Source organism: Equus asinus, unplaced genomic scaffold (assembly GCF_041296235.1).
Source record: "Equus asinus isolate D_3611 breed Donkey unplaced genomic scaffold, EquAss-T2T_v2 contig_378, whole genome shotgun sequence".
Lineage (NCBI taxonomy): Eukaryota > Metazoa > Chordata > Mammalia > Perissodactyla > Equidae > Equus > Equus asinus.
The window spans coordinates 357,372-370,631 of NW_027225047.1; the positions used below are offsets into that span (position 1 = coordinate 357,372).

Here is a 13,260-nt window from a genome sequence, read left to right on the forward strand (position 1 = left end):
TCTTCTGGCCGCTCTATGATCAGATCGCCACGAGAGACTCTAACGGGAGAAGGAAAGCCTAATAGCGTGTGTACACGAGAGAAACCCAGGAAAACAAGTAACTTGCCAAAATGGCCGAGGCCCTCGCCTTAAATGCCATCCTCAGCTGAAGACAAAAGATGTTGGGGGTGGGGAGAGCCAGGGGCTTCAGAGGGTAGGAAGGCAGTTCACAGGTAGGAGAAAAGGAGCAAACATTTGGAAAACAAGTGTTTGGCCACGCAGAAACAGAAGACAGAGGGGAGCCCAGCAAACAGGCTTTTCTAGGCTCCTCCCGCTCTACTGCCTCGTTCTTGTCACACCAAGGTGACATAGCTCGCTTCCTGAGACAGGTTTTTGTATCACTTTTAGGCGCTTAAAGTGAAGGTAACAAGAAAAACCTCTGAGTCTTTTTTTTCTTACAAATAATCCTAAAATAATGTTCATGTTGAAAGAACACATTTTGGGGTCACACATTTTGTTCCGCTTCAGTACACTCTGATGCTTGCACAACAAAATTGCCCGAGAACGCATTTCTCAGAACTATCAACATGTCAAGTGACTGTACTTCCCAGGCAGCAGCCTGTTATCTCACCCTAGAAGCTGGTGTACTTGTTGCCCTAGAAGATTAACAGCAGGAAGCCGCATTTCCTTTAGCCTCCGGTCAAGAAATGGATAACATGAGTGGATAGAGAGAGGCAGATACCCTACTGAGACAAGTCAACCTCTGTTTCCACTGAAAGACTAAAAGCCCTTTTCAACCCCACTCCATCTCTCTAATGGGGCCTCCGCCTGAAGTTATTGCTGCTACAAAGTGCTCTCGTGAAATTCTAGTTTACTGTTTCTCTCCAAGTCAAGAATGTAACGTTTCAATTCAGCAAGTACCCGTGTGTCTTCTCTGGGCCACGCAGGCATGGGGACAGGAGATACAAATATGAATTAAATAAAGTTTCTGCCATTCAGTAACTCAAAATCCAATGGATCAGAATATACCTAACAAAAAATTAGGTAGTGGATTCATGGTATGCTAATGATGTGAGCAAAGTGACTGAATCGCATAATATATTTTCCAGCATATTTTGCCTGTATTTTTATTTTTTAATTTTTTCCTTTTTTTAGGATTTCCCTAGAAGGCATTGTAGAATAAGTGGGAAAAGGTCGATGATGTAGGTCTGAGCCCTGGGGCCTACACCAAAAGTTGCTATCCTGGATGTGGAAGTTTGGCCCTCACATCCATTCCTGCTTGCTTCTTGTATGCCTCTTTGTACAGGCGAAACTGGAAAGCTAAAGTATTTCCTAGACTCCCTCGCAGGTAGAGTTCTGGATGTAAAATTAGCGTCTGGCAAGTAGATGACTTGCCTGAGATTTCGAAGGCAGGGATGAGGCAGAGGCATCTCCCTGCTATTTTTGGCGAATTTCTGTTGACAAGGACGGTGCAGGAGATGCGAGTGTCCAGTCTCCAGAACTGTGGGTGTTGGGAGGGCCTTACAGCAGCAGGGACAGCCAGGTCAGCGTTGTCGTGTTGAAGCACCAGCTCTCTGGCTGTCCGGAGGTGGTTGAGGGAGGTGGGAAACATCTTCTGTGTTCTCTGTCCAGGCAGCTTCCAGATCCCAGCCTCTCTGGGTCTCAGCTACAGTGTTGTTCTTGAACGCTGTAGTCCCTGTGGGGTCTCCTGATTGAGGCAAAAATAGTACATTCCCCAGTGGTTCAGTTACTAGTGTTCTAGAAGTCCTTCCTGGAGGCCCAGCGTAGACCCTGCTCTCTAGCCTTTTCAACAGTTCACTCAATTCCCTGTAGAATCTCTTTCTGCTTAAAATACCTGGAGTGGTTTCTATTTTCTGCGCTGACTCATTAATATGTTTGCTCTGTAGCCTCCAAGAGTCATCTAAACCTAATCTCTTCAGTTTCTTTTGATGGGAAGTGAAGACATGAGATGAGGCCCAGGGGCCTGCAGTGATCTGATGCCTTCAGCTGGGCTGTGCCCTCACCGGGTGCTGCAGACCCCACATTGAGTTTATCCCTGAAGGTATTTGAGTTTGTTACGCATAGACTAGATTATCTCTGACATCTCTTGCTGTACAAATATAATGTAAACGCCTTCTTCATTTAAAACATTTACAGAATGTATTCTGTAACAAGAAATTGTTGAGTATCTGGTTCATGCCCAACTGTTTCCTAGTCCTATTGATAATTGATAGGCTGCTCACAGACCCCAATGATAGAACAGATGTTTCCTCTAGGGGAAAGGGTTTACATCTTTTGCACACAAAGCCTAGGAACACAGTATGTGGGGAATGGAGCTGCCTGTATATGCACTTGTGTGAGGCGGTGGTGTTCTCAGTGTTTTTAGAGTCATGTATCCTGCATGTTAAAGAAAGCACAATTATGATAAGTTCTAAAGAGTTTTTAACAGCTTTATAAAGTTATTAAAGATATCTTGTTGATATCATAAAAGCTCTTTGCCTTTTTCGAAATCCATTCCTTTATTTTTCTGTGGTTTACATGAAGGACTGAAAGGTTTGAATTTACCAGTGTCCCTTCAGCACATGTATGCTTTCTTCTCAGGGAAAATCCTATAAAAGGAGGAGAAAGCATTGAGGGGACTATTTTGGGACTGCATGATGTACTTAGTACTTTTTTAAGATTTTCTGTGACATAGGCATTTTCACCATTTTACTGATGAAGAAACTTATCTGTACTGGTTAAGTAACTTGCCCCAAATGGCCCAACTAGGAGGCAGTGACACAGGATTTACAGTAAGGATTAATCCCATTGTCCTCTAACCACTCCGCATCTTGCCGTTTATGGTGTAGTTGATGCAGATATACACAGAGTTCCCTACAGACACATTCTCTTTCACCTCTCATCCTTTAATCCTGTGGTTTCTCTGCCTGTACTGGTCTTTATTTTCTTCACAAGAGTGGGTCCTCTTTCAAGGCTTGACCCCAGCCAAGTAGGCAATACCTCCTTTCTCCATTTAACTATGTGACTGTACTTCTCACATCACAATTAAATTACCTTGAGGTAACACTAGCTGCTATAACAGATAAACTCAAAATCTCAGTAACAACACAGAGGCAGCTTATTTCTCCCTCATGGAAAGTTCAATCAGGTGTTCAGCTAGTGGCCTTCTACTCAGTGATTCAGGAACCCACACTCTTTTTATATTATGGCTGTGCCATCCCCTAAGACCGTCGAGTCCTTAGTTTCCAGGCAATGGACAGGAAAAGAGAGGGTATGTGGAAGACTGCATGAGAGGTTTCTTACAAGTGAAGAGTAGAAGTAGCAGACATTGTTCATGCCCACGTCCTGTGGCCAGAGCTCAGTAACATGCCACACTGACTTGCAAGAGAGGCTAGGAAATGTCAAATACCTGTGTGCGCAGGCAGCAGGGGAAACTGGTTTGATGAACACATATCAGTCTCTGTGCCTCCCTTAAAGAATAGAGACTGCATCTCAGTCATCTTGGTATCTTATCCAGTGAAAGTCTGATGAACGTCACTGATTTTGAAGTGATGGGGTTGCTGTCTTATGTGCCCCAAATTGAAACTTACTACATTCTATTATGGTTGCTTAAGGAATGATCTGTCATTCTCTGATTAGGTTTTAACCTCTGAGTAGAGGAACTATGTCAGACTGTTTACTTTTGAATCCCCAGCACAAGGACTAGAACATAGCAAGAGCTTAATAGATGTTTGTCAAATAAGTGAGTGAGTCCTCAGAGAGAAGAAAGAGGGACAGAGCTAGTCTATGTGGAGTTAGGAAATACTAATTGACAAGGTGACTTGTAAGTTAAATGTTGAATGACTGATAGAATTTTACCAAGTAGAGAGAGCAAAAAGGAAGTGCAGGCAGGGATGGTAGTGGTGTTGTGTTACTGTTTTGTTTGTTTCATGGGTAGAAATTTAGAAAACAATCACATGTTTATAAGCCCAATTTTTTTTAATTCGATATTCAAATATTACAAATGAACTTCAGGGATGGGGAGGGAAAATATACAACTTTACAATGTATATGATCTCTATTGACTAAAAGGGTGGTCCTAAAAACCTTGGTATTGGTCTTTAGCTACTAAAATTGTTATTTTCGGTTTATTTGTTGAGATATATCAATACAAAGGCAGTGTTCTGGTTGTGTGTCCTCTGAAGATTTTGCACCATGTCAAGAAGCTAGGGAGATAGATATGTGTGAGCCAAAGGTCCCTCATCACTGCTCCTCATCAGAACTTCTCAGAGCTGGCTCTGCGTCAGAATCACCTGTTGGATTGGTTAGGGTGCTTTTGGCTGCAAGTAACAGGATATTTGGCCAAAATTACTTTCAAAAATACAGGTTTAATTTTTCCCACACAACAAGATGTCTGAAGGTAAGCGCGTCCAGGGTTTGTTCGGTCCCCAGTGATATCAGGCTCTAGGTCACTTTCTATGAGCCAATCTTGCCTTTTTCTTCATGGGTGAATGATGGCTGCTAGAGTTCCAAGAAACATAGTGCCCCTCCACAGCTCCATTTCCACACACACACACACACACACACAATTTAAAGGCACAAAGAGGAGAGGGTTCTCTTGCTTCCCTGTCTTTTTATTAGGAGTCTTACCCAGTGGCCTCCAATAGCCTTGCTCACAAACTTCATTGGACAGAGTGAATTACGCTCAGCTCTGAACCACCAGCCGGCAGAGAGGAATGGTGTTAGAGAGATTGATTTAGCCCAGTCGTGATTTACCCCTTGGGGTGGAGGAGGGCCCCACCGGCATGCCTGAGCAGTGGTTTTAGGTAGTTAGTAAGTCCTGTCTGCCACACTTGGGGGGTTCAGTCTCTGGAGATTCTGATTGTAGTAGGCCTAGAAATAATATTTTAAACTTTCAATTAAATGCTTTTTTCCTAGGTGAGGAGAGAGATTACAAAGGAGAAAAGCAAGTACTGGGTCCTTTCTTACCTAGGGATAATTTCCTTTCATTCATATCTCATTATACAGTGTTTTACTTTACGTGTCTGTATCAGTTAACCAAACAGCAGAGCAGTTGTTTTTCTCTGATAACTTGGTCCCATGTGGTTGGCACGCTAACACTTTCAGATGAGGTCGTTCTTGTTCAGGGAAACATTCTCAGTCGTTTCAGTACTTATTTATCAAGGACATTTTAAGCCCTACTCTTCACTTGATCTGAATTCGTCACGGCTGGGCAGTGCTCCTTTTGGAAAATGAGCCTTAGATCAGAGTTGGTTAGCAGGACCCAGGAACTGGAAGGTTTCTGTATGTTCTATATAGAAGTACTGCGTGAGACTGAGAACCCCCCCTTTCAACACGTGAATGGATAAACCCCGAAGGTAGGTGATGTTTATCATTGTAATCATTATAGAAGGCTTCATGAACAGTCCTGGAGATGCTCCTTCAAATGTACGAATACAGCACATATTGTACTCCAGCAATATATGTAAATTCTCAATAAGAACATCCCAGTAAATGTTGGACAGTCCATATCACAGACAACAAACAACAGGAATAATCAGCCTTTATCCATGTAATGATCTTTTAGCAGTAATTCAGTCGATAGCAGTAAGCCTTTGGACATTTGCAAATCATAGTTCTTTTATTTCCTCTGAAATATTACTGAAAGCACTTTTTTTTTTTTTAAGGAAGATCAGCCCTGAGCTAACATCTGCCTCCAGTCCTCCTCTTTTTGCTGAGGAAGGCTGGCCCTGAGCTAACATACATGCCCATCTTCCTCTACTTTATATGTGGGACGCCTGCCACAGCATGGCTTGACAAGTGGCATGTCGGTCCGCACCTGGGATCCGAACTGGGGAACTTTAGGCCACCGAAGTGGAACGTGTGAACTTAACCACTGTGCCACCAGGCCAGCCCGCAGAAAGCACCTTTAAACATTTAGATTAATAAGATAACCTGAAAAAGAGAAGGCTGATTTAACAAACATCTCCTCTATGTGAAAGCGTGTTTACAAAAGGGTTTTAATTGTGCTTCACTTGCCAGAAGGAGCAGGGCAAGTGATAGGCTCCTTCAGCTCCACCTTTTCTCTATCCCATTTGTTGGGTTTCAGGAAAAGGTTTCATTTGGTGAAAGATTTTTGGCTTAAGAAATATTTGAAAACTGCTGTAGAAGATTCTAGGCAGTTCTCCATTTTCTTAACCACAAAAACAAAAATGACCTTAAATTGTAGCGGGTGGGATTAAGTTACCTAAAGTCAAATGACGAGATTCTATCTCTGAAAAATAGTGTTACCAAGGAAAGCTGTATTCCTTTTCTCTAAAGCTTTAAGAATTGCATAAATTTTTTCAGTGTATTTTAAATTGCGTAAGAAAGTCTTCTTGTAAAAATCCTAACAGTACAGAAATATAGAGAATGAAAATGAAATTTCAACCTCTTCAATTCCATTTTCCACCCAAAAGGCAACTACTATTAACAGACCTTTTTTCTCTATTTACATCCATACTCATATACAGAACTGCTCATCTTCTTGATGTGCAGTTTTCTCTCAGGTTTGGAGGAAAGACTAAGGAAACTGTTCAGGTCCACAGCTCTATGATTTTGGTGGCATATATCCATAATACTGGAAAGCAAAGCTCAAATTGAGCCAAGATTGTTTCTAAGTGTTTGGGTCAGTCCTGTAGGAAATTCTGTATACTAAGAATGCTAGAGAGTCAGCAGCCGTTGGCGTGTGTATGCAGGTGACACCTGACCTACTGACCTACATGCAAGTGGACAGGCAGATGGTCTTAGCAGCCACGTCCCTGGGCTCAGGTCAAACCTCCTTCTTCTATTGAAATCTGTATTTGAGTCACAGAATTTGATTAAATTCATGTTATTTACTGAATTTATGAAATCTATAAAATTTCACCATTTGACGCAGGATAGGTTTTTTTTCCTAATATAGTGTACAGGTTGTGATATCAGTCTGAATAAGGCACTACCTTGATGGAGAAGCAGAAAAAAACTTGTTTCTGTGTATAGGCGCTTTTATCTAAAATATCTTCCGAGTTCTCAGTGTAATTTTCTGATAAAAATCTCTCAAAGCCTCTCAGCTTAACTGGATTTTTTTAAAAGAAAACCTCCTTAATTCTTAGAATCTTAAGACATGGTTAAGTGGCAAGGTGTCAGCCAGTTAACTATTAATTGAGAATATGTAAATAATATTTGTCATGAGAATAGGACAAAAGTTCTTGTTCCATTCATTTTGTCACCAATGTTGTACAACCATTTAGGTTAGTACAATTTTTTATTCATAATAAACTCTATTAACATTTCTAACAATGGGAAAGAGTAAAGCTGAACATAATACAAGGTAGAAAATAAAAATATTTGTATTTGCTTGTAGAAGATGTTTTCAAACTTCTTGTGGAATGTGTTTTCAAACTTAGAATTAACTATGAGTATATATGAGTGGGATTTTAAATAAAATATTATAGCAAAAATGTAAAAATATAATGTAGTGATTTGGTAGAGATGCATGAAGTCAATGATACAGATTAAAGAACCAACTCATTTCACAAGTTTTTACACGGTTTTACTGTGAGGCTTGGCTGACATTGGCTATTAGTTGAAAAAGTTACTTAGCTTCTCTAGGCAGTAGTTTTCTCATTTGAATGTTAAAGAGATTAGACTAGGATATTTCTAAAGACCTTTCCAACTTTTTTTATACCATTACCCTGTGATTCTTAATTTCTTGGAAACCACCTAGTTTCTCTGAATTTCCCCACTTTTTCATTTTTCCATCCCAGATACTCAGCATCTCAGATGCTTAACAGCTCTCTTAAACCTTCCCTGGGACTGAGGACTTCAAAAGTCTTCCGTGAACACAATGAAAAAATAATTAAGGTCCATTAACTAGAGTATTTTATTTAACCAACATTGTTTAAAAAAAGAGCATTTCACTTAAATTTATTTTTTGGATAACTGACACCTATTTTATTGAATACCAGATTTTTGCTTATTTTAACATTCTCTTTAAAGAAAATCTCTAAATTGTATTATATATTTTAATGCCTTTAATAACAGAAAATATCTCCACATCATTTTCTTTTCTTTTCTTTTCTTTTTCTTGGAGATGTAGAATCACCTTTCTAAACATCTCTTATAATACTGGGGATCTTTCAGGGCAGTTCAGGTATGAAGGTTCTTATGAAGGATGCATTTGGTGGCAAGTGACAGGAACCCAGCTCGAACTGGTGAGGAATTAATTGGCTCATCTAACTGAAAGGAGCTGCTTCTAGGTGTACCAACAATATGAGTATTAATCTGGAGCTCTCTCTCTCTCTCTCTCTTTGCATATTCAGAATCTGCTTTGCTCTATGATCATTCTTTGGAAGGCTTTTCTTATATGTCACAAAGATTGTCAACAGCAAGTCTGGGCTTAGCAACTCTAAAAGAAAGCAAGCTCTTTCCCAGTGATTCCAGGAAACACCATAAAGCTGACTCTCATTAGCCAGGTATGAGTCACTTGCTCATGCCTAGAACAGTCAGTGTGACCAGGGAAGGAGCTCCTCATTGTCTAGGCCTGTCCCCCTCTCTGGAACATTGGTGCAGTAGGGGGTTGGGGAGGTGAGGATGACGTGAGCCTCACATGAACCATGGATGGAGACTAGGGGAGCTGTGGATTCCACAAGAGAAAATTAGTGTGCTGTTGCCAAAAAAGGAGGGGAAGAGACACTTGGCAGGACAAAACTGTAAATACTCCTGTGGAAAAGACATTTATCCCCACGTTTTGTACACCTAGATTGCTCTTTTCCATCTCTTTCACTGTCAGCTGTCACTCGTGCTGTTGTCAGTTTGCTTCTTTACAATCTCTTCATTCGTTTGTTTTAATTTATAACGTCTTATCTTCTGAGGGTTTGGAAACCAGATGAGCAGAGTCATTAGAGTTGTTTTCAAAATAAGAGTTAATGGGCTCTGAATGAGGACTGGAGAGCCTCTCTCTGAGTAAGGGGTATAAACTTTCTACTTTTTAATGGATTTCATCACATTTCTTTTGGCCCTTCAAAAGTCATTTCTGGGGGCCAGCCCTGTGGCCGAGTGGTTAAGTTCACACGCTCTGCTTCGGCGGCCCAGGGTTTCGCTGGTTCAGATCCTGGGTGCAGACATGGCACTGCTCATCAGGCCACGCTGAGGCAGCGTCCCACATGCTGCAACTAGAAGGACCCACAACTAAAATATACAACTGTATACTGGGGGAATCTGGGGAGTTAAAAAGCAGAAAAAAAAAAAAAAGATTGGCAACAGTTGGTAGCTCAGGTGCCAGTCTTTAAAAAAAAGTCATTTCTGCATATTTTCTGATTTCTTTGCCAAAACTGCTTTCTTAATAGGTGATATACTATTGTAATTTTAAGATCCAATGACTATGAACAGTAAATGCCATGAACACGGTTGCTTTAAGTAAAAGTTACATTTTTGTGATTTTTCTAAATTTAAGTGGGTTTCTGACGATAGCTTACGTGTTCTTTTGGAAATGAAAACAGCAGAGAATAAACAAAGCTGAGCAGCTGTAAGTTGCTTTACTGGACTTACTAAAAGACTGGCATTTTATTTTACCTTTCCTCTTTGTAATACTGCTCTGATTGCAGATAAGTAGTTTAGCATTCATGGTGGAGTTTAGGGGAGAATAGGGAAATTTTTTTGAAACACAAAACTATGTATTTCCACAAATATCATATACTGTGCAACACACCAAGTTTTGATCATTTATGTTAAAAAGGACCAGAATAACATTAATAAAATAAATTCTCAAAGGCTTCATTTTAGTCAATAGTTTATCTCTACTAGAAATAATCAGTTGTACTTGTTGGCTGTTTAAAAATACTCTTCGTAAGTAGCATAATTGGCTGATTTTGAGAATTTGGTGGAGGTAGTTCTAGTGGCGCTGCCCAAGAGTTTCTATGTAATTCTACTAAAGAAAAAGGTGAAGAAATGACAGTGGTGAGTGTTACATCCACCTAATCAAGAAGCTGGCCTTGACAGAAAGAAGTAAAAAATATGGTCAAAGAAAATCAATGGGCTTAAGTAATAAATTCTTCAAGGTTAATAGGAAAAGCAGAAGGATTCTTAGAGATTTATGATAATTAGAGAGAAGGAATATGAGTGGCTTATAACCAACACTGTTGGATGCTTATCGTGTGCATGGTTGGAACTACTCTTGTCTCCATTTTGTAGATAAGGAATTAGTTAGAAAGAGGCTAAGCGATTTGGTATATGATGGAGCTGAACTTCAGACCCAGGTTTGTCCAACTCCAGAGCCAGCAGACCTGGTCACTTACTCTGAGATGAAGGGTCATTCTCTACAGAGGGTAAAGGCCAAGCCCCATGGTTTTGGACGTGATATTCCAAATCTCTACCCTCCTCCCCCGTTACTCTCAGCCTCCTCCTACATGCAAAGTGGGAGCAGCAAAGTTTCCCTCACACCCCACTGGCTTTCATGCTTCTATGCCCTTAAGACAAGGGTTTTCTGAGCCCAACATTTTCCTGTCAAAATGCTGTTCTTTCTCATTATGAGTCTAAATTTTGGAATAAGTTTTTTAATTCAAAAAATTATATATACATATATATAATATGTCATCATATATGCATATGTTTATTATACATAATAAAAATCAAGCTGAAGTTTCTTTGAGATGCCTTTCTGGCTAACACTGTGTTTTGTAAGGAAGAAAAATGGTGGTGGTGATGGTGGTCGTGGTGGAAAGGATATAATTTTCTTTGAAATTTTAAATTCAAACATCTTGGCACTTTGTTAAACAGAAAATGATTCCTTGAGGCAGGAGTCCTGTCTAATTAATCTTTGTCTTTATGGCCTAGCATAGTGCCTGGCACATATTAGGCACTTAAATATGTGTTGAATTAGATTTTCCCTTATCTTACATAATTTTTCCTTTGGTCCTACCTAGGTTTGTAGTTTGTACCTCTACTATAATATTCATCATACATGTTGCATTAGGAATAACTTTGGTTACTAGTAAAAAGAAAACTTGACTAATAGTGGTTTAAACCATTACCTCAAAGCTTGGCAGCCCAAGACTGATGCAGCAACTCAAGGATGTCATCAGGGAACCCACTCCACTTCTGTACTCTCTTTGGTATAAGGCTTTTTATTCTCTTGGTGGAAAGAGGGCTGCTGTCCCCCAGGTAGTGTATCTACATCCAAGGAAGGAGAAAGGGAAATGTTAGAGGTGAAAAGTAAACAGTATGATTCTCAAAAGTCCTTCCCTTATTATTTGGGAATGAAAGCCCTTCCCAGGGACTCCCACTTATGTCTCATTACATAGAGCTGGGACACATGGCTACCTCTAGCTGCAAACATGGCTAAGAATTGGATTATGTGGCTTTTCAGCCTCTATAGCCTGGGCAGCCAGGGGAGAAAAGGTTGAAGTGGGTGTTTACGAAGCCAACCTTGTAGGTCTGCCCTACAAGTTTTTAGTTACTTGGTATAAGTTTATGTTTCCTGGCATACCATAAGCCTATGGAAAACAAAGAATGTGTTTTGGCAATCTTTGAGTTACCCATAATAACCAGCAGGAGACTACCATAGCACTTATAGTGTCTAAGACATTGTGGCTACTCAATCAATGTTGTATTTTTTTACTTTAATTCAGAAATAAGAGCCGGGCAGGAATTAGTGACTCTGGTTTCTCTGAAAATGATGGAGTCCATAGATTTCTCTTTGGTGACTCATTTCCTCTATCAACATTGGAAAATTACCTGGAGCTTTCCTGCTTCATCAAGTTGGCCCATTACAGAGGACAATTTAACAGTAATATTGCCTGGAATGTGTAAAGTATAACTCAAAAAACAGGATGGGAGAGAAATCATGAACATATGATGGTCAACAAGGGCTTTTTTAAGAGAGATAAAAAGGTAGATAAGCAATAGGATAATATATTGTAATCAAAGAAAAGATTAGCAATTGAAAGTTAAGAATAATCTAAAATATCTTAGCCATTCAGAGTTCTAAGGGGAAAAATAAGTACAATTCATTCCTTTAAATGGCTCAAATTGCTGTCTGATTCATTTATTTAAATCCCAAATTGCTATTCTATATCTATACTGTTTCTCCTTCAGAACAGATCTTGTTCCTTTTCCCTCTATCATCTTACTCTTAATTATCAATCATGGAGAATGAAGATAAGACAATTGAACATGAAGATTTGGCACCATCCACAGAGATGAATAACATAGCCTCTACGGATCAAGAAACCCAGGTAAATCTGTGATCAAGTGTAGACCGTCTCAACCATTTCCTTAAGGAAGGGACTTCCAAATCTATGATAGCAACGTGTCCTCTTCGTTCTCTGTCACTCAGTTAACAATTCTCCCATTCTTAATCCCCAAGCTTGTACAGTAGGTGTGACTACCAATTTTCCCAGTCATTTTAGCAGCTAGCCCTACATAAAACTGCAGAAATAGAGAGCCTGTGAAATGCTTTGTGTTCGCAGCCTAAACCCTAGAATGCTTCTGGTTTCTTCCCTCTCTGTTTTTATTGCTTAAATTTAAGTAGATGAATGAATGTGAATTGTTTTTCATCACAGATAGTTATTTTTTTTCTGAACCACTTTGATATATTTACCAACTATTGCTTTGAATCATATCTTAAATAGGCTAATTTTTAAACAGTATTGCAAATGTAATGACATTGTATGTGACTCAGGCATTTATAATGCTACAATAGTGACTCAGTGGTAAACACCCCTAAGAGAGTTCTTGTTCCAAGCAGTAGCTGATTAGCTAGAAATGAAGCTGTATATTTCCCCTATGAACTGTTACCCTTAATTCTAATAATGGAAATTTTATTCGTGATGTGGTGGCTCAGTGAGTATAAAAATGGACAGCAAATGTACAGTTTTAAGTATTTTTTTAATTGCTTTAAACACAGGAGGAGACAGTTATGAACCTCAAAGGTACAGAGGGAAATGAACCAACAGAAGGAAGTAACCTATTGAGTAGCAGTGAAAAAAGGCTGCAGGAAACACCAACTGAATCAACTCATTTGCAAAGACTGAGACAAACATTTGCTTGCCTCCACATGGTTTACTGGATAGAGTGATAACAAATGGTATGTAAATGGTACGGGTGAATTCAGAAAGATGGTAAAAGATGAAGTTGTCATATAATGAAAGATTTCAAATAATATGGTTTAAAGGACAAAAAGAAGTTTATTTCTCTCACACATAAAAACTACTAGGTGGGGTCAGCCAGGTGGTGTACTGGTTAAGTTCACATGCTCCCTTTCAGCAGCCCAGGGTTTCACCA

At 39.7% G+C, this 13,260-nt stretch overlaps 1 pseudogene; it reads left to right on the forward strand.

Moving 5' to 3' along the window:
• The window catches only part of LOC139043817 (sodium/hydrogen exchanger 9B2-like), a 38,981-nt pseudogene that overhangs the window by 476 nt on the left and 25,245 nt on the right, over positions 1-13,260 (forward strand).